The sequence below is a fragment of the Macaca fascicularis genome, chromosome 8, assembly GCF_037993035.2.
Source record: "Macaca fascicularis isolate 582-1 chromosome 8, T2T-MFA8v1.1".
NCBI lineage: Eukaryota > Metazoa > Chordata > Mammalia > Primates > Cercopithecidae > Macaca > Macaca fascicularis.
The window spans coordinates 83,075,311-83,102,250 of NC_088382.1; the positions used below are offsets into that span (position 1 = coordinate 83,075,311).

The 26,940-nt window shown below is 42.4% G+C and overlaps 1 pseudogene; it reads right to left on the minus strand.

Annotated features, from left to right (window-relative positions):
* Positions 1-24,486: 24,486 nt before the first annotated feature.
* On the minus strand, positions 24,487-25,422 carry LOC102142795 (peroxiredoxin-like 2A pseudogene; annotated as a pseudogene).
* Between the last annotated feature and the right edge of the window lie 1,518 nt (positions 25,423-26,940).

The window sequence follows — 26,940 nt, forward strand, 5'->3', positions numbered from 1 at the left end:
AAATGCCAAAAGCCTGGCCACTGGGTCTCAGGATGCCCACAGCCCAGGATTCCTCCTAAGCCATGCCCTGTCTGTGTGGGCCTCCACTGGAGGTCGGACTGTCCGATCCACATCGCCGCTGCTCCTAAAGCCCCTGGAGCTCAAACCCAACATTCCTTGGCAGACTGCTTTCCAGATCTCCTCAGCTTAGCAGCTGAAGACTGATGCTGCCTGCTCGTCTCGGAAGCCCCCGGACCATCACTGATGCCAAGCTTCAGATAACTCTTACAGTGGAGGGTAAGTCCATCCCTATTTAATCGACATGGGGGTACCCACTCCACATTACCTTCTTTTCAAGGGCCTGTTTCCCTTGCCCCCATAACTATTGTGGGTATGGATGGCCAAGCTTCAAAACCCCTTAAAACTCCACCACTCTGGTGCCAACTTGGACATTATTTTATGCACTCCTTTTTAGTTATCCCCACCTGCCCAGTTCCGTTATTAGGCTGAGACATTTTAACCAAATTATCTGCTTCCCTGATTATTCCTGGATGACAGCCACATCTCATTACCACCCTTCTTCCCAACCCCAAGCCTCCTTCACGTCTTCCTCTCGTATCCCCCCACCTTAACCCACAAGTATGGGACACCTCCACTGCCTCCCTGGCAATGGATCACACGCTCATTACTATCCCATTAAAACCTAATCACCCTTACCCCGCTCAATGCCAGTATTCCATCCCACAACAGACTTTAAGGGGATTAAAGCCTGTTATCACTCACCTGCTACAGCATGGGCTTCTAAAACCTATAAACTCTCCTTACAATTCTCCCATTTTACCTGTTCAAAAACCGGACAAGTCTTACAGGTTAGTTCAGGATCTGCACCTTATCAACCAAATTGTTTTGTCTATCCACCCTGTGGTGCCCAACCCATAAACTCTTTTGTCCTCAATACCTTCCTCTACAACTCACTATTCCGTTCTTGATCTTAAAGATGCTTTTTTTCACTATTCCCCTACAACCCTCATCCCAGCCTCTCTTTGCTTTTACCTGGACTGACCCTGATACCCATCAGTCCCAGCAGCTGACCTGGGCTATGCTGCCTCGAGGCTTCAGGGACAGCCCTCATTACTTCAGCCAAGCTCTTTCTCATGATTTACTTTCTTTCTACCCCTCCACTTCTCACCTTATTCAATATATTGATGACTTTCTACTTTGTAGCCCCTCCTTTGAATCTTCTCAACAAGACACTCTCCTGCTCCTTCAACGTTTATTCTCCAAGCGATATCGGGTATGCCCCTCCAAAGCTCAAATTTCTTCTCCATCTGTTACCTCCTTGGCATAATTCTTCATAAAAACACACATGCTCTCCCTGCCAATCATGTCCAAATGATCTCTCAAACCCCAATCCCTTCTACAAAACAACAACTCCTTTCCTTCCTGGGCATGGTTGGATACTTTTGCCTTTGGATACCTGGTTTTGTCATCCCAACAAAACCGTTATATAAACTCACAAAAGGAAACCTAGCTGACCCCAAAGATCCTAAATCCTTTCCCCACTCCTCTTTCCATTCCTTGAAGATAGCTTTAGAGACTGCTCCCACACTAGCTCTCCCTGACTCATCCCAACCATTTTCATTACACACAGCTGAAGTGCAGGGCTGTGCAGTTGGAATTCTTACACAAGGACTGGGACCGTGCTCTGTAGCCTTTTTGTCCAAACAACTTGACCTTACTGTTTTAGGCTGGCCATCATGTCTCTGTGCAGTGGCCGCCCCCACCCTAATACTTTTAGAGGCCCTCAAAATCACAAACTATGCTCAACTCACTCTCTACAGTTCTCATAACTTCCAAAATCTATTTTCTTCCTCACACCTGACACATACACTTTCTGCCCCCCAGCTCCTTCAGCTATGCTCACTCTTTGTTGAGTCTCCCACAGTTACCATTGTTCCTAGCCTGGACTTCAATCCAGCCTCCCACATTATTCCTTATACCACACTTGACCCCCATGACTGTATCTCTCTGATACACCTGGCATTCACTCCATTTCCCTATATTTCCTTCTTTCCTGTTCCTCTCCCTGACCACACCTAGTTTATTGATGGCAGTTCCACCAGACCTAATCGCCACTCACCAGCAAAGGCAGGCTATGCTATAGTATCTTCCACATCTATCATTGAGGCTACCACTGTGCCCCCTTCCACTACCTCTCAGCAAGCTGAACTCATTGCCTTAACTTGAGCCCTCACTCTTGCAAAGGAATTACACATCAATATTTACACTGACTCTAAATATGCCTTCCATATCCTACACCACCATGCTGTTATATGGGCTAAAAGAGGTTTCCTTACTAGGCAAGGGTCCTCCATCATTAATGCCTCTTTAATAAAAATTCTTTTCAAGGCTGCTTTATTTCCAAGGGAAGCTGGAGTCATATATTGCAAGGGCCACCAAAAGGCATCAGATCCCACCGCTCAGGGCAATGCTTATGCTGATAAGGCAGCTAAAGAAGCAGCTACCATTCCAACTTCTGTCCCTTACGGCCAGTTTTTCTCCTTCTCATTGGTCACTCCCACCTACTCTCCCACTGAAACTTCCACCTATCAATCTCTTCCCACACAAGGCAAATGGTTCTTGGACCAAGGAAAATATCTCCTTCCAGCCTCACAGGCCCATTCTATTCTATCGTCATTTCATAACCTCTTCCATGTAGGTTACAAGCCACTAGCCCGCCTCTTAGAACCTCTCATTTCCTTTACATCGTGGAAATCTATCCTCAAGGAAATCACTTCTCAGTGTTCCATGTGCTATTCTACTACTCCTCAGGGATTGTTCAGGCCCCCTCCCTTCCCTACACATCAAGCTCAGGGATTTGCCCCTGCCCAGGACTGTCAAATTGACTTGACTCACATGCCTCAAGTCAGGAAACTAAAATACCTCTTGGTCTGGGTAGACACTTTCACTGGATGGATAGAGGACTTTTACACAGGGTCTGAGAAGGCCACTGCAGTCATTTATTCCCTTCTGTCAGACATAATTCCTCAGTATAGCCTTCCCACCTCTATACAGTCCGATTAACAGACTGGCCTTTATTAGTCAAATCACCCAAGTGGTTTCTCAGGCTCTTGGTATTCAGTGGAACCTTCATACCCCTTACCACCCTCAATCTTCAGGAAAGGTAGGGCAGACTAATGGTCTTTTAAAGACACACCTCACCAAGCTCAGCCTTCAACTTAAAAAGGACTGGACAGTACTTTTACCTCTTTCCCTTCTCAGAATTAGAGCCTGTCCTTGAGATGCTACAGGGTACAGTCCATTTGAACTTTTATATAGATGCACTTTCTTACTCAGCCCCAACCTCATCCCAGACACCAGCCCTCTAGGTGACTATCTTCCAGTCCTCCAGTAGCCTAGACAGGAAATTCACTGGGCTGGTAATCTTCTCCTGCCTACTAGACTCCCAGCCATATGAAGACACCCTAGCTGGACGATCAGTTCTTGTTAAGAATCTGACCCCTCAAACTACAACCTCAATGGACCAGACCCTACTTAGTCATCTACAGTACCTCAACCACCGTCTGCCTGCAGGACCCTCCCCATTGGGTTAACCATTCCAGAATAAAGTTGTGTCCGTCAGCCAGTCAGCCTGATATCTCCTCTTCCTCCTGGAAGTTGCAAGTACTTTCCCCTACTTCCTTTAAACTCATTGGCATTTCTGAAGAACAATAATAACCCTTATGAGCCTAATACATCCTTCATTCTATTAGGTCTATCCATCCTTAGCCTACTCTTTGCAACAGGGCTTTACACAGTCACCCCCACTACTTGGACTGTGCCCCCAAAATTTGTCATCCCTACTATCTTCTGTCTAGTCATACTCCTATTCACCATTCTCAACAACTCATAAATGACCTGCTCGTTTACACTGCCAGTTTACATTGTTTCTCCAAGACATCACCGCTGATATCTCCTGGGGCTATCCCCAAACCACCACTCTTGACTCCCTCTTGGAGTGGATAGATGATCTTTGCTGACAAGGCACCCTCCAATACTTCCACCCTGATGAAGTTCTATTCTTTACTTTTATACTCACTCTTATTCTCATTCCCATTCTTATGCCACTCCCTACCTCTCCCTAGTTATCTCCAGCATACTATCAATCTCACCCACTCTCTCCTCACTGCCTCCAATCCTTCTCTAGCAAAGAATTGTTGGCTATGCATTTCCCTTTCTTCCTGCTCTTACACAGCCATCCCCACTCTATTGGCCGACTGGGCTACCTCTCCCGTCTCCCTGAACCTCAGAACCACCTTTAATAGCCCTCATCTTTACCTGCCTAAGGAACTTCTTTACATTCCAGACAGATTTGATGAGAACTCCCCAGACATTTCACACCAACAAGCTGCCACACTTCTCTGCATCTACTTACAGCACCTTTCTCCTTATGTCAGTTCCACCCCCCGCCATATTTGGACCCTAACCACACAAACAACTATTCCTGTTGCCGTTCCTTTATGCATCTCCCAACAGCAGCCTACTGGAATCCCTTTAGGCAACCTTCCACTGTCCAAATGTTCCTTTACTCTTTATCTCCAGAACCCAGCCATACACATTACCAAACAGATGGGAGCATTCCAACTTTGCATTACTGATAAGACCTCTATCATTACTGACAAACTAAAATACATTGGCAGTCACTATTGTTTAGGAAGACACCTAACCTGCATCTCACTCCATCCTTGGCTACCCTCCCCCTGCTCGTCTGAATCTCCTCCTAGCCCCTCCTCTTGCTTATTTATACCCAGACCCATGAATAGCAGTGAAAGATTACTTGTAGACACTATGCGCTTTCTCATACACCATGAAAACCAAACCCCTCCCTCTACACAGTTGCACCATCAATCCCCATTACAACCTCTAACGGCTGCTGCCCTTGCTGGATCTCTAGGATTTTGGGTGCAGGACTCCTCTCAGTACGCCCTCTCACCTTTTCACTTTACATTTCCAGTTCTGCCTGACACAAAGTCTCTTCTTTTTATATCGCTCTTCCACCTACATGTACCTTCCTGCCAACTGGACGGGCACATGTACTCTAGTCTTCCTTAACCCCAAAATCCAATTCACAGATGGGAATGAACAACTGCCTGTCCCCCTCATGACACCAACACGACAAAAGAGTCATCCCACTAATCCCTTTACTTGTGAGTCTAGGGCTTTCTGCCTCCACTATTGCACTTGGAACTGGAATAGCAGGCATCTCAACCTCTGTCACAACATTCCACAGCCTCTCTAATGACTTCTCTGCTAGCATTACAGACACATCACAAACTTTATCTGTTCTCCAAGTCCAGGTTGACTCTTTAGCTGCAGGTGTCCTCCAGAATCGCCGAGGCCTCGATTTACTCACTGCTGAAAAAGGAAGACTGTATATTTTTAAATGAAGGGTGTTGTTTTTACATATATCAATCTGGCCTGGTATATGACAACATGAAAAAACTCAAGAATAGAGCCCAAAAACTTGCCAACCAAGCAAACAATAATGTTGAACCCCCTTGGACACTCTCTAATTGGATGTCCTGGGTACTCCCAATTCTTAGTCCTTTAATACCTATTTTTCTCCTTCTTTTATTCGGACCTTATGTCTTTTGTTTAGTTTCTCAATTCATACAAAACTGCATCCAGGCCATCACCAATAATGCTATATGACAAATGCTCCTTCTAACAACCCCACAATATCACCCCTTACCCCAAAATCTTTCTTCAGTTGAATCTCTCCCACTGTAGGTTCCCATACCACCCCTAATCCCGCTCAAAGCAGCCCTGAGAAACATCACCCATTATCTCTTCATACCACCCCCAAAATCTTCCCCGTTCTAACACTTTACCACTATTTTGTTTTGTTTTTCTTATTAATATAAGAAGACAAGAATGTCAGGCTTCTGAGCCCAAGCTAAGCCATCATATCCCCTGTGACCTGCACTTATACATCCAGATGGCCTGAAGCAACTGAAGATCCACAAAAGAAGTGAAAACAGCATTAGCTGATGACAGTCCACCATCGTGATTTGTTTCTGCCCCACCCTAACTGATCAATGTACTTTGTAATCTCCCCAACCCTTAAGAAGGTTCTTGGTAATCTCCCCCACCCTTAAGAAAGTTATTTGTAATTCTCCCCACCCTTGAGAATGTACTTTGTGAGATCCACCCACTGCCTGCAAAACATTACTCCTAACTCCACCGCCTATCCCAAAACCTGTAAGAACTAATGTTAATCCCACTACCCTTTGCTGCCTCTTCAAACTCAGCCTGCCTGCACCCACGTGAAATAAACAGCCTTGCTGCTCACACAAAGCCTGTTTGGTGGTCTCTTCACACAGATGCGTGTGACACATCTATCCGATTATTTCTGTCCCTCTAGAGAACCCTGACTAATACAAGCATATAAAAAGCATGCCTCTCTCAGGTGAGAGACAACAGGGCTCCAGAATGTAGTTTAACACAGCCACAGTGTGTGTGCTGCAAACCAGCAGGCAGGGAAGGCAAAAAACAAGAATGTGGCCCAGAACGTGGGGAGAGAGGGCAAATGGTGAGGGCAAAGAGGAGAAGAGAAAGAGGGAAAAGGAGAAAGAGGGAGAAGGGGAGGAAAGAGAGGAGGGGGAGACACAAAGGTAGCCTCAGCAATGGAGGAGTAGGGAGGGGCGAGCCCTCTCCAAGAAGCTGCTCCTAAGGGCCCACTGACTCGGATCCTGGAAAGTTATTTATTACAAAGTGAGAAATTAGCTAAAAATAAATGAGGGAAAGTCTTTAGATTTTGTGATGAGATCTTGGACATGCTTTTTACACTGCTTGAAATGGCAGTGTTGGGAGTTAAAAGTGAGGATGGAGACCAGACAGTAAGGCGCTACAGAGCACAGGTGAAGAGCATTAGGAAATATAGTCAGGGACAGCAAAGGGAAGGGGAGAATCCAGCTCAGCACTGGTTCCAAAGGCCCGTTTTGGCAGCTGCGACCTGACCGGCCAGGTCCTCCGGGCCCAGCCCACGCTCCTTCCCTGCAGCAAGACTCCAGGCTTGTTCTCTAATGCTGCCACCACCCCCTCTATTCTTGGGGTTGATCCTCTTTCCAAGCAACAAAGAAAGAAGAGTGGCTCCTTCTTTCTTTGATGTTCTTACAGACAAGTTCTTTTGATTTCACAGGATTTGTTGCTAAAGACTTGAGAAAACAAGACAATTATAAGGGCAACAATAATAATGAAAATGACAACAAAACTAAACAAAAATTTGGAGTAAATTATAATTTCCAGTCTTAAAGAACTCAGAATCACAATCCAGACTCTATTCTAAGAGCTTCTTTCTCATTTTATTTGTAAAGGTGAAGATGACCAGACAACTTTCTTTCAGCTTTAAGTCAGCCTCCTCTCCCTCTTCGAAGCCCCTCTTCTAGGACGGAAGAGGCCATCAGGAACTAACAATAAATGCCTCACACCCTCCAGTGGACTTCTGCATTTCTGAACCTTCCAGACCAAGGTTACACCAAAGAATAACCCTCTTAGGGGCATTTTATTCTATCAGACCAAGATAAAGCTTTCTTAAAACTGGCTTTTTAGTAAAAGTTCACATGATAAACACACATTCATTATACTATTGTTATCTTTACACTTTTGTGTGTATTTGAAACTTTCCAAAATAAAAAAATTATTTTAAGTCACAGCCGGCTGGGCATAATGGCTCACAAATGTAATCCCAGCACTTTGAGAGGCTGAGGCAGGAGGATCACTTGAGGCCAGAAATTTAAGACCAATCCAGGTAACATAGTGAGACCCCCTAATATACAAAAACTTTTAAAACAGCCAAGCATAGTGGCATATGTCTGTAGTCCTAGCTACTGAGAAGGATGAGGCAGTAGGACTGCTTGAGCCCAGGAGTTCTAAGCTGCAGTGAGCCATGATCATGCCACTGCATTCTAGCTTGGGCAACAGAGTAAGATCCTGGCAAAAAAAAAAAAAAAAATTGAAAAAATCAAAATAAAAGAGCCACATCTGCAAGAATATATAACTTAAGGAATATGCTGAAATCATGAAAAACCAAATGTTTTTGATGTGATGTTTCATGTAAACACGGTCTCTACCTAATTCTAGTGGAAAGAGAAAAATTAAGGATACTTTACAGAACTAATAAAAAGGCTATTTAAAACACGCACACACACACATAGGAAGAGATAATAAAAAGAACAAAGTACTTATGTTCTAGGGCAAGCAATTAAAAACTCACTGAAAAAATGCTTTCTCAAATTACCAGTAAAGAGAATTAGTGTCGAGATAAACTAATTGTTTAAAACTAACAGCTGTGACAAAATTACTGTATTTTAAGGCACCCCCAAATATGAGTGTATTTAAACATTTTTTAAAAATTTCAGCTGGGGATGGTGGCTAACACCTGTAATCCCAACAATTTGGGAGGCTGAGGTAGGTGGATCAGTTGAGGCCAGGAGTTCAAGACCAGTCTGGTCAATATGGCAAAACCTCAACTGTATTAAAAATACAAAAACATTAGCCATGTGTGGTGGTGCACACCTGTAATCCCAGCTACTCAGAGGCTGAGGCATGAGAATTGCTTGAACCTAAGAGGTAGAGCTTGCAGTAAGCCGAGATCATACAGCTGCACTCCAGCCTGGGTGACAGAGAGAGGCTTCATCTCAAAAAATAATAATAATAAATAAAATATGTCAGATATTTTTAAATTAAGATTTCCTTTTATCACCTAGCTTAGAACTCAAAGGAAATGTTAAATATTGGCTCACATTTTTATTATTCATCCACCCATTTTTTCACTCACTTAGCAAAATGTATTAAACATCTGTCATGTCAGGCATGGAAGATGTAATAGTGAACCCAAGGACATAAGGTCCCTGCTCTCCTGAAGCTTAGTTGGGGGACTCAGACAATAGGTAAGTAAATGAATGAACCAAGTTTATTTCAGATAAAGTACAATAAAAGTAGGGTTCTATATTGGTGATGATTAATTTCTATAAAATCACTGTGAACACTGAATTAGCAAATACTAAACCATTGTTCCTAGAGGGAATTATAAGGCTAGGTTCCTATGAGCCTCTGGTCCCAACATTTTTATCAACCAATCCATACATCACTTTGTTATATTTGTGTTTCTGTTTAAAGACACCTTATTTAATGTATACATTTTTTATTCATTAATATGAAACTCATGGTCAAAGAAGTTAATCTCACACACGTATTTTCTCCACAAGATACATCACAGTCTTCTTGTGCTGAGGAATACTGAACAGCACTTCAGTGTAACTACACTTGGGGGTTTTTGTAAATAGAAAAATCACCAACAAAAAGGACAGAAATGCAAAGAACATGGTACTAAATAGTGAAAAAGACACTTGTTTACAGTATGGGAGCTAAAACAAGAAGGCAGAGCATTGCCTTGTTCGACTTCAGCTGGGAAAATACACGTCTGGTGAATTTTTTACTGCTCTGCACATGTCCACAGGAGACCAGGAGAGCATCATAAGTATTGACTTCGGGGTTACAAACACATTTTAGTGAGCAGATGAATCTGTAAAGGCAGAATCTGTGAATAATAAGGGTTGACTTGGCAATGTGCTGAGGGGCAGGAAGGACTTCAGACTGGGTGGCTAAGGAAGGTCTCATTGACCAAGTGATCTTTTCTTTTTCTTTTTTTTTTTTTTTTTGAGAAGAAGTTTCACTCTTGTCGCCCAAGCTGGAGTGCAGTGGCGCGATCTCAGCTCACTGCAACCTCCGCCTCCCGGGTTCATGTGATTCTCCTGCTTCTGCCTCTTGAGGAGCTGGGATTACAGGTGCCCACTACCACACCTGGCTAATTTTTGTATTTTTAGTAAAGACAGTGTTTCGCCATGTTGACCAGGCTGGTCTCAAACTCCTGACCTCAAGTGATCCACTTACCTCAGCCTCCCAAAGAGCTGGGATTACAGGTACCCACCACCACACCCGGCTAATTTTTGTATTTTTAGTAGAGACAGTGTTTCACTATGTTGGCCAGGCTGGTCTCAAACTCCTGACCTCAAGTGATCCACCTGCCTCAGCCTCCCAAAGTGCTGGGACACAGGCATGAGCCAACGCACCTGGCAATGAGGTGATCTTGAGCTGAGATCTCAATGGATCAGAGTAGCCACAGATATCTGGGGGAGTGTCTAAAACTGAAGAGCACTCTTCACAAAGAGAACAGTGAGTGCAAAGGCTATAAAACCAGAATGAGGTTGGCATGTTCTATAAGCAGACAAGCTCTGTGTATCACAGCTATGGTATCCAATATGGTAGACTCTAGTCATAGGTGGCTACTGAGCACTTAAAGTGTGCTAGTTAGAACTGTGATGTGCTATATGTGTAAAATACACATCTGATTGCAAACACTTCTTGTGGGAAAAAAAAAGGGAATCTAAAATATCTCATTAATAATTTATATGCTGTATTGATTTTATATTGAAATGATACTAGTTTGGATACATTGGATTAAATAAGTTTATTTACATTAATTTCACCTATCTCCTTTTATGTTTTTAATGTGGCTTTCAAAAATTTTAAAATTATATATGAAGCTAGCAAAGGGGAGAGGAGAATAAAACAAGGTTGGAAAGATAGCAGATATCAGGTATTTTAGGGCTTTATAAGTCATAACAGAGTTTGGATTTTATTCTAAGTGCATCAAAAATCCATCAGAAGGCTTTGAATAGGAAGAAACATCTTAGAGTTGGGTTAAAAGCAAATCTCTGGTTTAAAGGCACATAAAGGACACTGTGGAACACAAAGAAGGGAGTTGTTAATTCTCAGGAAAGGCTTTAAGGAGTTGACCCGCTAAGCTAAGTCCAGGTTGGAGGAGTGGTCAGACCTCTTTATAGAGTCGTCGCTGGGCAATAACACAGAGATATCAAAAGAACTGCTCTGTTCAAGGAAGGCAAGCAGTTAAATATGGCTAGTGTGGTGATCTCTCCCATGCCATTCTTCAAAGAATCCTAAATCTGTATCTTCAGGTGTCTCTTCTGGGCAATCAGCATATAAAAAGAACTGCTTATTAGAGAGCTTTACCTGGATATCTCAAGTGCATCTCAAATTCAAAATGCCCCCAAACTAGCCACGTTTTCCAACTGAAGTATGTTTCCTTCCATATTCCCTAACAGAACCTGAAATCATCATGCTCCAGTAACACAAGCTAGAAACCTGGATGCCAACACGGACACCCCTTTTTCCTCCTAAATCTAGTCATTCAGTAAGAGCTGTTGGTTTTATCTCTTACATATTTCTTAATCTGTCTACTTCTCTCCATCTCCACCCTACTCCAAGCTACCGTCATTTCATGCCTTTGTTGTTACATTAGGATTTAACTGATCTCCTCATATCCAATCACATTCCCACAGTCTAAAATTTGAATTTCAAAACACTAATGAAGGTATCTTAACTTTTAAAAAATGATTCTTACCTTTTCTTGTATCTCCATTTATCTGGAGAACAGAAAAGAAACTGATAGGAGGGAGACAGAAGAGTGAAAAACCTCCGGCCACCGTTGGCTGATTTAGGATGACTGTGGAGCTGGTAGGCAGCCTTCTGGGCTTTTACAGTGAGTGAATGGACCTGCTCATGGTCCCTCACAGAACTCTGAGATGAAGCAATCCATGAAGCCCTTCTATCTTGGGGTAGATTGCTCAAAGCTTCTATCCACTCATTTGAGGTGTCATCATGACATAGGAAATGATGGCTGGAATATGAACGGCTTACACAAGAATATTTCTCCCATATAAAAGCCTGGCCAGATCCCTCAGGGCTGGTGCCAGGGTGTCAGGGAGCCAGACTACTTCTATCTTACTGCTCTACCTCCCTGAACATACAGGATCTACCTTACGGTTTGAGGTGGCTTTTCAGTAAGTGAATGTTTATATGGTGCTGATGGCAACCAAGGTTTCCAGCGTTGCAGAAAAGATAAAGATTTAAGATCAATAAGATTAAGTGAAAACTCCCAAAGTCCTAAACATGAATTGGAAGTATCATTATACTGGCTTTTATTTAAAATAACCATGAAAAAATGTTTCCTAGCACTGTCCACTGAACAGCAGGGGCCCAGAAACAATCACCAAACCAGAAGCATTAAAAACCCCTAATAACCAGGCTGTGATCTCATTCCTGAAAAAACAAACAAACAAACAAACAAAAACAACAACAACAAAAAGAACTAGGGCCCCTGGAAGAAGTACCTGATTCCAGGTCTGTGGTAGGAAATATACAAAACGAACCTGTAATAACTTGTCATTCCAGAAGTCTAGGAATCTACCAAAGACAACTGCAATCATGGCAGTCACCAATTTAAAGCGGTGCCAACTGACCAAAGATAGGACTATAAACCTTAATAAGAATATTAACTTTAATGGATTAAAATATGTTAAGCATGTAGAATGCATAAATGTGTAAATATACAGTAATCCCCGCTTATCCCCGGGGAATACAGCTCAAGACTTCTAGAGTGTGCCTGAAACTGTGGATAGTACTGAACCCTATATATACTATGTTTTTTCCTATATATACATGCCTATGATAATTTATAAATTAGGCACAGTAAGAGATTAACCCCAATAGCTAATAATAAAATAGAACAATAACAATGTACTATAATAAAAGTTACGTGAATGTGCCCTTTCTCTTTCTCTCAAAATATTTTATTGTACATAATATTTTCTGACCTCAGTTGATGATGGATAACTGAAATCACAAAAAGTGAAACTGAGGATGAGGGGGAACTGCTGTACAGCACTGAAAAACAAAACAACAACAAAAACAAACGAAAACCTTACTCATCTTTGGAGGATACTAAAGAATCAACTTAATTTGAAACCCAACACATATCAGGAAATAACCAAGCATTTATAGAAATAAATGATGAGGCCGGGCGCGGTGGCTCAAGCCTGTAATCCCAGCACTTTGGGAGGCCGAGACGGGCGGATCACAAGGTCAGGAGATCGAGACCATCCTGGCTAACACGGTGAAACCCCGTCTCTACTAAAAAATACAAAAAACTAGCCGGGCGAGGTGGCGGGCGCCTGTAGTCCCAGCTACTCAGGAGGCTGAGACAGGAGAATGGCCCGAACCCGGGAGGCGGAGCTTGCAGTGAGCTGAGATCCGGCCACTGCACTCCAGCCAGGACGACAGAGCGAGACTCCGTCTCAAAAAAAAAAAAAAAAAAAAAAAAAAAAAGAAATAAATGATGATAGGAAAGTTTCTCACAGTATCTCAACTAATAAATGAAGGAATTAGAATATTATTATAAAATATTACCATTTTGCAAACCTTAATTAATAAATGGAGCTTGGCAATTATGAGGATTAATGTTTTGTTTCAGCTTGGTTAGGCTATATAGTACCTAGTTATCTAATTAAACAGTACGCTAGGTGTTGCTGGGACAGTATTTTGTAGATGTAGTTACCATCTACAGTCAGTTGACTTTAAGTACAGGAGATTTTCCTCAACAATCTGAGTAGGCTTTATCTAATTAGTTGAAAGTCCATGGAGAAAAACTGATGTTTCCTTGAGGAAGGAAATTCTACCTCAACACTGCAGTACTAACTCCTGCTGGAGATGTGTCTCCCGGCAGAACACCACCATCTATATAGTATTCTTGCCGGAAAAAAATCAAACCCAACTCTGATGAAGCCTTTAGATCTAACTCCTGATTTAGAGGAATAGAGAGACAAAACATATTAAATGGCATCGCAGGGATACAATCAGCAAAATCAGACTGCAGTTTTGACCTGAGACAAATAAACTGTTTCTTTCCACAAATAAATTACAATTAATCAGTCAATCAATCAGTAGAGGGGGAAGGGATAATCTATAGATTAAAAGAGATTTAAGGAACATAGCAGGCTGGGCGCGGTGCCTCATGCCTGTAATCCCAGCACTTTGGGAGGCCAAGGTAGGCAGATCACGAGGTCAGGAGTTTGAGACCAGCCTAGCCAAAATGGTAAAACCCCGTCTCTACTAAAGATAAAAAAAACTAGCCAGGTGTGGTGACATGCACCTGTAATCCCAGCTACTCAGAAGGCTGGGGCAGAACTGCTTGAACCTGGGAGGCAGAAGTTGCAGTGAGCTGAGATCGCGCCTTTGCACTCCAGCCTGGGTGACAAGGCGAGACTCTGTCTCAAAAAAAAAACAAAAAAACAGAAACATAGCAAACAATTGCAGTGTATGAACTTTGCATGAATTGCTTTTTAAAAGATACTCTATGAGACCATCAGGGTAATCTGAGCATTGATAGGATATTTGATAACATTAAAGAATTATGATTTTTTTTTAAGATGTCATAATGGTTTGTGTTTTCAAAAGAACTCTCATCTTTCCAGGTACATATGGAAATATTTATGGATAAAATGATACAATGTTTGTGATTTGCTTCCACATAATGGGCATGGGAGGGAGAGGGTAGTGGTGAGAGTATGAGTTAAACCAGATCAGCCATGAGCTGCTAATTGTTGCAACTGAGTGACTGGTACATTGGGCCTTATTATATAATTCTTTCTACTTTGGGATGTTCTGAGCATATTCCACAATTGAAAATCGAAACAAAACAGTTTGAGCTCCTGCCTACAGGAAGAAGTAAGGGAGAGACATTCTCCTTCCCTTTAAGGTCACTTTCCAGAAGTCATACAGAGTTTTGATTATATCCTATTGATTAGAACTTAGCCATGTGGTCACACCAAGCTGCAAAAGAAGGTGGAAAATGCAAACTTTAATACGGGGATCAAGTATCCAGCAAAAATGTCAGGAATCTTTTTACTAAAAATAAAAAGAAGGAACAGGTACTGTGAGAAAACTTTAGCAATCCCTACTACACTGGCTAGGGCAAAATCTCTATTTAAAAATTAGTCTAAACATGTCATCCTCTCCCTTTATGTCTCGTAATATAATACAGGGAATATTTAATAATGGTCCTGTAGAATTTGAGGAAAAGTGATTTCGAGTATAAAAGATATTTTGTTGTTACGCCACAATCTCCCTAAAAAACTGACAATACGTTTTTGCTCTCTTAAAATGAAAAGATGAAAACCTCTCGGTTAACCACCACTGTCATAAATCACATTGAAACAATAGTCTCTGCTCTAATACAGAATTTTTCCAAACCTGATACAATAGAAAACTTTGAACATTCATTACAGTCTGATCTGCACTGGGTGAGAAGCAAAGGCAGATGCACAGTGTTCTTTTCCATTAGCAGAACCACCAACCCCTACAGGGACTCTGGGCTGCCTCAGGATAAATTCACCCACCCAGCAAACCTTCAAAGCACTTAATATATGCAGGTAGATTTAAGCAATCATCTATTCAGCATTCCTGCAGGCTGTGCACTAAGATACTACTGTCTGCCTCCTCCAATAATACAACACAAACCCCAGCTCCTTAGGGGCTCCCACGACATAATAACTCAATATAGTATGTGAAACAGAGTAAGCTTCGAAAAGCTGTAGCTTTCACTGTTATTGTAAAAATCAGCACTACTCAGCACTTGCCAATTATTGTTTCAAAAGCAGAATTCTTAAACAAAAATTTTAAAATGTATTAAAAGGTGACCTCAACATAGAGATCTGGTTATATTTATCTGTATTTTTGAAGATATTAAGAAGGTTAAGGGGTTCCTGTTTACAGAGATAAAACTCACTGAAGCAACACTAGTATGTTAATGGAAAGTTGTTCCTGTGAATAAAAGAATCTTCATTAAAAACTTATAGTAGCAAGAAAAATCTTTAATTACTTAGTGAAAGAGAATAGAATCATTGAGTGAAATGAAAAACAGCAGGTTTTTTTTTCAAATCTTCATTTTTAAAACCTCAGTCATTATAATAAAAATTTATTCTGTGCAAGATTTCTAGAATTAGAATTGCCCATGCACCCCATCCCAATACCAAACATCTAAAAATAAGCAAGGAGATAAGTGAAAGTCATTGAAAATTTAATAGAGTAATAACCAGTTTTTCAAAGTCAGGTCTACATATCTGTATAAAAAGAATATCTAACTCCTGTCTGAATTGAGATCCTTACTTGAAAATTAACAGAATGGTTCAACAGAAATCACTGATTAAGAGACCTGTAAGATATCTAATCCCCTAATTTTTGAGTTAAACAAACTGAGATTTGAGGAGGTTAAATGGTTTGCATCAAATGTTATACAACGGAAAACAAAACAAAACAAAAACTATTACTTTTATCAAATTATCCTTCAGGAAGGAGGGGAGATGGCCGAAGCAACACAACTAAAGAAGAAATGTTAAAATGAAGCTCTAACAAAATTTTAAAAATAGTCCAGATGTGGTGGCTTACACCTGTAATCCCAGCACTTTGGGAGGCCACGGCAAGTGGATCACTTGAGCCCAGGAGTTCGAGCCCAGCCTGAGAAACATAAGGAGACCTGGTCTCTAATCTTATAAATAAATAAATAAAAATTAACAAAATAAGCAGCATTCAGAAAAATTAGGAAAAACACTTGCAAAGTGCTTACCTGAACAAAAGTATTTCCCACTTCCAAAATCTGAAAGCAATTAATTTGCTTGTGTCTAAATATTCAACTTACAGGAAAAGTTACATTTAAGCTTTCCCCAAATAAAGTTCTATGAAATAAAACTTCACAGCCTGTGAATTAAGAAGTGAAGAAATGAATGAATATAGATGCAATGGTGAGTGATATCTACATCCCCATCCATGCCACCTCAAAGCCCTTTGCCAATCCCCCGTTCCTGCCACCCATTCCTGGATAAGGAAGCCACTTATTTTCATGTCAACCTGTCTATGGCTCAGTCTCCCAGTCTTGGTAACTAGCACACTCTGCCTTACAGAGTTATTGTGAAGTTTAAAGGTAACTTAAGGAAAACACCTGCTGTGGCTTGAATATGGTTTGTTCCCTTCCCAAATCTCATGTTGACTTTTACCCCCAGTGTGGTGGTGGCAGGAGGTGAGGCCTAGCGGGAGGTGTTTGGGTCATGGGAGTGGATCTCTCATGAATGGCTGGGTGCCTCTTCTTCTCCTGGCAGTGAGTGAGTTCTCACTCTCATGAGACTGGATTGATTCTGGGGAAATGGATTACGTCTCAGGAGAGGGAGTTGTGATAAAACCAGGATGCCCCTTGCGTTAGGTCCCTCTTTGCACGTGCCCACTTCCCCTTAGACTTTCTCTGCCATTTTTTGATGCAACACAAAAGCCCTTGCCAGAAGCCAACCAGATGCCAGAGCCACACTTCTTGTACAGCTTGCATAAACATGAGTGAAATAAACCACTTTCCTTTATAAATTACCCAACCTCAGGTATTCTTTAATAGCAACACTAAACAAACTAAGACAGCACCTAACTAAATGCCTAGCGTATTAGTCCATTTTCATGCTGCTGATAAAGACATACCCGAAACTGTGCAATTTACAAAAGAAAGAGAATTATTGGGCTTACAATTCCACGTGGCTGGACAGGCCTCACAATCGTGGTGGAAGGTGAAAGGCACAGCTCATATGGTGGCAGCAAGAGAGAGAATGAGAACCAAGTGAAACAGCTTTCCCCTTATCAAACCATGAGACCTTGTGAGACTTACTCACAACCATGAGAACAGTATGGGGGAAATCACCTCCATGATTCAATTATCTCCCACCAGGTGCCTCCCACAACATGCGGGAATTATGGGAGAATAATTCAAGATCAGATGTGGATGGGGACACAGAGCCAAACCATATAACCTAGTACACTGCTTTAATTCTCAAGCAAGAATCTTCATTTCAGACCACAGTAAGGGATCCTTCTTATGCACAGAAACAAATGATAGCTGCAATTATCATAATCATCATGACTATTATTAAAGGGCAAGAATCAACTAGTGGCTGGGGTAGGGGAGGTATAGCTTGACTCAATGCCTCTTCCTCTTTCCTTTCAGGGTGAAACTACAAACTTAGATCTCTACCTTTTCCCCCTTTGCCACTGGCAATTCAAATAATTCCTAATGAGAGAAGTATATCTTTCTTGCAGATTCAGAAACATTTTCTAAGTTCCTTTTTCATTTCTCCTCTCTCCCTCCTTTGACCAGTTAACTCAGGAAAATTGTCCATTTCTATGCCCATTTGTGAAAGGACCTAATAGGGCTTAATGTACTTATTATTGTAATCATAATAGAATTAAAACATCTAACATTCCTTGAATACTCACCATACCAAGCACTATGACATGTACAGCCCACTTAATTCTTGTGAAGTATTAATATTGAGCCTACCTTGGAGGCTGGCACTATTATTATTATCATCTCTATTTTACATTGAGAAACCTGGGGTTTAGATAACAAAATCCCATAGCTACTAATTGTTTGAGATGGAAATCTGTAACTCAGGCCATCTTCCCAACTGCAAAGATGAGGCTCTTAATCTCTCTCCTATACAATGCCAAGGAAAAGGGCAAGTAAAATCAGAGAAATTAGGAGCCTCAAAAGTTTTCAGAATTTTGTTCAAAACTTCTGATGGCAGTGGCAACCGGTCTGGAGTGGTCACTGCCATGATGCCAGCTGCAGTGGGGGAGGTGCAGCCAGGGCTGCATGCTCCACGGAGCCAGTGGGAGCCAGGAACAGGCAGAAGCCATGCCCCTTTTTGAGTTGGCGGGGCAGAAGCTCCGTGCTCCTGGGCACAGCTGCATTCGCCCAGCCATGGCTGCAGACCTGGGCATCCCTGCACTCTCAGGGCCCTGGAAACCACTTGCCCCTTTAGGCTTGAAAGTGCTTGCTTCCCCTGCCTGGCCTCTCCCAGCTCCCAGTGCCCACTCTGATTTTAGAGCAAAGTTATGGCCGAGGCGGGGCACTGTCACAACCTGGCTGGGCGTGTGCTCGCTCAGGGCAGCACTAACATGCCAGCTGCCTGCCACCTTGGCCCTCTCCAGACTATGGTCACTGATGAGCACAGGAGGGAGGCCGAGGTGGGGCTGAGGGCAGCTCAGTTTGGCACTGCAGGAACCCCTCTGCATGAATAGCCTGGGCACCATAGGCACCATGGACGGCAGGCTGATGGCGGCAGGAGCCAGATAGGCTCCTGGGTGGAAAGGGGTGGTTCCCAGTGAAGCCTGAAGCCTGGGGCCCGGACTGTCAGTTCCATGTTAAGTTCGCACCCAGCGTGAGAACTTGCGGTGTTTTTTCTAGGCCCACCCATGGCCGCCCATGGACCAATCAGCATGCATTTCCACCCCTCTGAAGCCCATAAAAAACCCCTGACTCAGCCAGATTTGGGCAGACAATAGGACAACCTGCTTGCAGAGTGGAGCTCTCCATGGTGGGTCTCCTGTCTGCTGAGTACGGTACACTCATCAGGACGATCTGCCTGCCAATAGAAGTTACTGACTCCAGGTCTCCTTCCCACTGAGGGCTGCACAGATATCGGGACAAGCTGCCTGAGAATAGGGGTCACCCACTCCAGGTCTCCTCTCCACTGAGGGCTGCATGGACATTGGGACGACCTGCCTGCAGATAGGAGCTACCCACTCTGGGTCTCCCCTCCATTGAGGTCTGCACAGATATTGGGATGACCCACCTGTGGGAGAAAGCTATCCACTTTGGTTGGGTCTCCTTTCTGCTGAGAGCTGGACATGCCTTGGGATGACCTGCCTGCAGAAAGGAGTGACCCACTTGGGTCTCCTGAGAACTACGCTGCCCCTCAGTGAAGCTCCTCTCCACCTTGCTCACCCTCCAGTTGTTTGCGTACCTCATTCTTCCTGGATACAGGACAAGAACTTGGAATCCGCGGAATGGCTGGACTAGAAGAGCTGTAATAAACAGGGCTGAAACACCCCTCACCCCCTCACCCCCACTTGCCACATTGCAGGCGATGTTGCAGGTGATGAGAAGGAGAGAAGAGTTGTGACCCTTTGGGGAGCCCAGAGCTAGGAGCTCCCCGAGCCAGGGCTGTGACACCCTATTTGGGTGTCTGCAGTTCCTGGCATTTCCAACCTTCCAGGTGCCACCACATTCCCCTTGTCCAGACACAGGTGCCTGCAGCAGAAGCTGCATGCAGTACATCTGGTTCAGCCACAGCCTTGCACAGAGCCAGTGCTGGCCACACTGCAGCAGCCAACATGGCAGCTAGATGCAGTGGCTGGACCCCATGCTCAATCACTCACACACCCCTGGCCACTCCACATCTGGCTCGCACTTGACAGGTGTGGGATCTGGGCTGGTAGCATGAGCCTAGTTGGCTACTTGGCTCATGCTGGGCCGAGTAGGCGGAATGAGCCCAGCAGGCACCAGCAATACTCAGGCAGAAGGTACTGCCAGCCAAAGAGGTTTCTGGCTGACAAAGTGAAATCCTAAGGATTCCATGACATTTTCACTACTGAAAATTTTTTGCTGCAGGGAAAGGACCATGGGTAAAGAAGTGAGTAACATGGGAGCTAAAAGGACTGTTTGAGTGCACTGAGATTCTAGTTGATGTTAGATGGTCTAAAACTTTAGTAAAATCAATGAATGATTATATGTTTAAAATGTCAAATAGTTCCACACGAGGAGTGGGGATTTATTCTGTATGTAGACTTTATTTTAACATGTTGTATTTCTAAATCTTGATAAGCAGAAAGTATGACATTTCAGGAGCTAGGAGGAAATTGGCAGTTTTCTTAGTGATGTTAGTTTTTTTTTTTTTCTGAAAGATACTTCAAACTTCAGAATTTAAATGGGAGATTGATACATAAGATGGTCTTCTTAATATCCAACTATTTATCTTGCTTAACCTTGGTAACTATGTGGAATATATTCTAATTATTTTCTTAGTTAAGTTTATTTTATGACTCTTAAAACTACTGAATAGAACTAAGAAATACCATTAAAAGGTTAAAATGTAATATTTTGTAATGACATGTCATCCAAATTATGCTTTTCTGAAACGTTCATCTAATTTTTTTTACCACCTTGAGGTAACTGTTAACTATTTTCTCTTTTATATTATATTGCGTGTCAAAAGGACTTTTTTTCGGTGGGGGGAGAGAGAGGTGCTTGCCTGACACCATAATCTTATTTACTATACAGCAGACCATATTTCATCTTTTTTTTTTTTTTTTTTTTTTTTTTTTTTTGAGATGGAATCTTGCTCTGTCGCCCAGGCTGGAGTGAAATGGCGCCATCTCGGCTCACTGTAAGCTCTGCCTCCTGGGTTCACGCCTTTCTCCTGACTCAGCCTCCCTAGTAGCTGGGACTACAGGCACCCACTACCACGCCTGGCTAATTTTTTTATATTTTTAGTAGAGTTGGGGTTTCACCGTGTTAGCCAGGCTGGTCTCAATCTCCTGACCTTTGATCTGCCCACCTCGGCCTCCCCAAGTGTTAGGATTACAGGTGTGAGCCACTGCACCTGGCCATTTCATCTTTTTTAGGTTATCTTTTGCTATGTTTTAAAAAATGCATTAGTACTCTGTAGAAATGTAGTTCTCTCTAGAAATGTAACATTTGTTTCCCTGCCACCCTAATATTATGCTAAATATATGCTAATATTTGCTTAAATATTAGCAAAATTTAAGAATTTGCACGTTTGCTTCCTATATTTTTAATGGAAAGACAGCAAATATTTTTCCATCCCCCTATCATGCTCCTTTTCCAGGGACAACCACTCTCATAAATTTGGTGTGAATCCTTGAAGTCTGCTCTTATACTTTAACTGCATGTAGGTATAGAAGAAAGGATACTGAGTTGTCTGATATTTTATTAGTTTTATGGAAGTAAGTTACACATATCTTCTGCACATTTTTCACTTGAGATTGAGTCATTGAGATTGAGTCACATGAGACTGAGATTGAGTGTACATATAGATTTAGTTTATTCATTTTAGCTGCTGTCTATATCATATCGATTATATGAATATGTAATTATCTTCTTACAAGTGGTCAGGTGAATTGTTTAGAATTTTCTAATATTACAAACAATATGACAGTTGATATATTTGTATATGACTCCTAATACACGTGTGTGTTTCTGCAGGGAAATATACCTAAAATTGGATTCACTGGTTTCTAAGATGCGCAGATATTTAACTTTACTTACTATTAATAGATTATTCTCCATGTACTAATCTTAATTTATACTGAATAAGTGGTTATATCTACCTGTATTCCTGTAATTTTTGTTTACCCACATTCTTATGTACACTTGTAATTGTTTGTTTGTTTTTGAAACAGAGTTTTGCTCTCATCCAGGCTGGAATGCAGTGGCTTGATCTCAGCTCACTGCAACCTCTGGCTCCCAGGTTCAAGCAATTCTCCTGCCTCAGCCTCCTGAGTAGCTGGAATTACAAGCATGCCCCATCACACCTGGCTAATTTTTTGTATTTTTAGTACAGACGGGTTTTCACCATGTTGCCCAGGCTGGTCTCAAACTCCTGACCTCAAGTGATCAACCCACCTCAGCTTCCCTAAGTGCTGGAATTATAGGCATGAGCCACTGTACCCTGCCAATTAAGCTATTTTAATTTTTGCTAATCTTTGGATGTTAAATGGTACCTTGTTAATTTTTACTTCCCTAAAAGTGTTTATTTGCCACTTACGTTTCCTCCTCTTTTTTTTTTTTTTTTTTTTTTGAGACGGAGTCTCACGCTGTTGCCCAGGCTGGAGTGCAGTGGCGCCATCTCGGCTCACTGCAAGCTCCGCCTCCCGGGTTCCCGCCATTCTCCTGCCTCAGCCTCCTGAGTAGCTGGGACCACAGGCGCCCGCCACCGCGCCCGGCTAATTTTTTGTATTTTTAGTAGAGACGGGGTTTCACTGTGGTCTCGATCTCCTGACCTTGTGATCCGCCCGCCTCGGCCTCCCAAAGTGCTGGGATTACAGGCTTGAGCCACCGCGCCCGGCCAACGTTTCCTCTTCTGTGAAATGCCTATTTCTATGCTTTGCCCGTTTTTGTACAGGGTTTTGTTTTATTCTTACTTGTAGTGCTTTATATTTTGTGAGTACAAATGCTTTATATGTTATGTATGTTGCAAATATCTCTCCCACTATTAGTTTATTTTTAACCTGTTTATGTCTTTGAGTTTATCAGAAACTTTAAATTTTGATATAGTCAAATTTGTCTATTTCTTTTTCTATAATATCATATTGAAGAAATCCTCTTTCCTACTCTAAGACACAGAGATAAAGCCAAGATCCCCTAATATTTGAGTCTGATTTTGATACTGTTTCTCTGATCTTATTAATTACCTCTGAGCCAATATCACATTCCCTTAATTTCTAAAAATTATGTATGCATTTATGTGTGCATATAAGCTTATTTTTGTTTGGTTTTTGTTTGCTCCCTTGTTTTATGAAGCTTCCTGAGAAAGGGTTCATAGGAAGTAAAATTTTTTATGGTAAATATATTTTTATTATTAGTTTTATCAGAAAAGCTTGTATATACAGGTGACTTCTGATGCTTTTTTTTTTTTTTTTTTTTTTTTTGAGATGGAGTCTTGCTCTGTCACCCAGGCTGGAGTGCAGTGGTGCAATCTCGGCTTACTGCAACCTCTGCCTCCCAGGTTCAAGCGATTCTCCTGCCTCAGCCTCCCGAGTAGCTGGGATCACAGGTGCATGCCACCACACCCTGCTAATTTTTTGTATTTTTAGTGGAGACGGGGTTTCACCATGATGGCCAGCCTATTCTTGAACTCCTGACCTCAGGTGATCCACCCGCCTTGGCCTCCCAAAGTGCTGAGATTACAGGAATGAGCCACCACACCCGGCCTTCTGATGCATACTTTTATTAAAGCCAGAGATGGTTATTTATTCTAGAGAAACAAATCTCTGAGGTTAGAATGGAAGACAGTGAAACAAGATATTTCACTTTATAATTTACCTTTGTCAAACTATCCCAGAGCATGTCAATTCTATTATGAAATTATTACTTTGACATTATATAACAAATTATTAGTAGAAAACACGCAAGCCAAAAAACTTTAAATTCTGTAATCTTCAAGTCAATCATCAATTTTCTTAGATTTCTGAAGACCTGAAAAGAAAAATAATTTCAAACAACAGCACTCAAACACCATATACATTTGTAATGAGGCACAGCAGTCAATTTTTTTTTTTTTTTGAGATGGAGTCTCAGTCATCCAGGCTGGAGTGCAGTGGCATGATCTTGTCTCACTGCAACCTCCACCTCCCAGGTTCAAGTGATTCTCCTGCCTCAGCCTCCTGAATAGCTGGGACTACAGGTGCACGCCACCATGCTCGGCTGATTTTTGTATTTTTAGTAGAGACAGGGTTTTGCCATGATGCCCAGGCTGGTCTCGAAACTCCTGACCTCAAGTGACCTGCCCATCTCAGACTCCCAAAGTGCTGGGATTACAGGCATGAGCCACCACGCCCAGCCCGGCAGTCAATTTTAAGCCTCAAATCTTCCAAATTTTAGCTTAATAATCCTCATTAGTTTTTTAGATTTTTGTTAGCCTTGTTTTGGGGCTATTTTGCCTTACTAGGCCTAAACAGAATATTAAAATACATTAATAATCCATACTGAGAATAGAGTATAAATGGGTTTCTCACTCCTTAGGGACATAAGTGGAAGCAACACATCCCATGAACACAGATGAATGCCCCTGGTTATCCCTGAGCTGGGCAGTTTCACACGATCATTTTTTCTCTGAGGCCAAAGTCTGTGGTTTGATCATCTCAGCAGCTTCCCGAACCAGACAAAGCAGATTTACTTTGTCTCCAAATTATTTTTCTCAGTGCTCGAGAAGAATCCCCTCGTTTCCTGATCCTACCACGAAAACGTCCCTGAGGATGAAGCCTTCTCCTTCCAGGTTTCCAGAGAAGCCTCCATTCCAGGCTCAGAAGAAGTACCACACTCCCAGATGGAGAAATCCCAAAAACATCATCTTCCGCCTTTGTGGACCATAGAACTTTTTCTTTTCATCCAGGAAGATTTCTCCTTTGAAATAAGGCTGGAAATCCTTCACTTCAGTCCTGATGTGCTCCTTTACCCCTGCAAAGAGGGGGACTCCCAGCTCGTCCAACATGGGTTTCAGGGAGGACAGATCCGCAGCTTCCTCTCAACAGAGGAAACAGCCCGGCCTCCGCCCAGCCATAATCATAGCTCTATTCCCCACCCCCACCCCCCCACCCCGCATAGCTCCTTTGCTTTCAAAGTCCTTGGTTCCTTCTCCAGAGTTTTCAGGTCTATATCCTCCAGGTACTCCAGTGTCACTTTCTGGGACTTAGACAGAAACAGGTCTGTGTTGGCCAGCAGCAATGCCAAGGCAGTGGCCCCCAGGGCTCCTGCACCAATGGACCACATGCCCACGGTGAAGAAACTTGGGTCCTGGAGGAAAGACCTTTCTGCCTCAGTCTCCAACTCTCAGCTCTGCTCCTTGTGGTGTGTGTCTGCCTGGTTCTGGCCCAGCCCTACTCTCAAATGCCAGATTCAGAAACCTCTGAATACACGCTTACAAAAAGTGCCATAAATATGATGTATAATTCTTTCTCATTTCTAGAACAATGATTACCCTCAAAACGTTATTTGTACACAAAACGGAGAGTTTTCTGATGAATGAGTATGGTAAGGAGTCAGGGTTTGTAGTCAGAATCCCCATTCTTATTCTCCAAGGCTGGGCCCAAGCAGGAGCATTCAAGACTATTCAAGCTGACTCCTTCACAATGCTTTTCAAAATAAATCCTCATTATTTTATTTTTAAAAACCACCACAAGTGCCTCCTTTCTGCTGGCCTTCTCCTACCCTGACACCCAGGCACCGAGGGGCCAAACCACCTGGCCCCAAGGGTCCCAGGGGCAGGCCCCCCGAAGTAAAATTTTTTAAGAAACTGTGTGCCTGAAATTTTTCAACATTTCATTCCCATACTTATTGATAACTTGGGATGAGAACAGAATCTGATTATAAATTATTTTTCCAAAAATGTTGAAGGGACTATTCCATAGTCTACATGTTTTGATTCTTTTTTTTTTTTTTTTTTTTTTTTTTTTTTTTTTGAGACGGAGTCTCGCGCTGTCACCCAGGCTGGAGTGCAGTGGCCGGATCTCAGCTCACTGCAAGCTCCGCCTCCCGGGTTCACGCCATTCTCCTGCCTCCGCCTCCCGAGTAGCTGGGACTACAGGCGTCCGCCACCTCGGCCGGCTAGTTTTTTTTTTGTATTTTTTTAGTAGAGACGGGGTTTCACCGTGTTAACCAGGATGGTCTCGATCTCCTGACCTCGTGATCTGCCCGTCTCGGCCTCCCAAAGTGCTGGGATTACAGGCTTGAGCCACCGCGCCCGGCCCATGTTTTGATTCTTATCGTTGAGAAGCCCAATACTGTTCTGATTCCAACTTCCAAATTTTGTTGATACTATCTCTATTATTCTCTAAGACCTTATAAATCCATGCTATTAAAAAATTTTTTTAAACCATTTCCTATCATTTCAATAGAATTTTAAAAGGAAGTGAGTTAATGAGTATGTTCAGTGACTATCTTTAACTATAGTCATTTTAGTGATACATAACTCCCACTACTTTCTATACTGAGAGTCTCAACCCAAGTATCTTAGGTAGGACAATTCTTTTATTCATTCTTTTTTTCCTCCTTTTTTATTCTCATTTTAGCTACCCTGTTAACTAAAAGGACAATTCTTTGTTGTCCCAAACTGTCCTAAGTATTATAGGACATTTTCCCAGTCCTTCTGCTCTTCTTCATCTGGTCCTATTCTTGTCTTATGGTTTCCATTCCTCCACCTTCTTGAATATGAAAAATTTAATTTTTCTATGCCATTCTATTTAGTTTTAGGGTACAAATCTCCTGTTTGCAGCATCTGCCAAGTCTGCTTCCTTGCAGTTAATTTCCTTACATATTCTGTAATCTTTGCAAACTCATCTATAGAGAAATCAATATCTACAGAAGTCAAGGATTCCTTGAATTATGGGAACTTTGCTATACAGAGAGGTTTTCCATTGATCTTTGCCTGG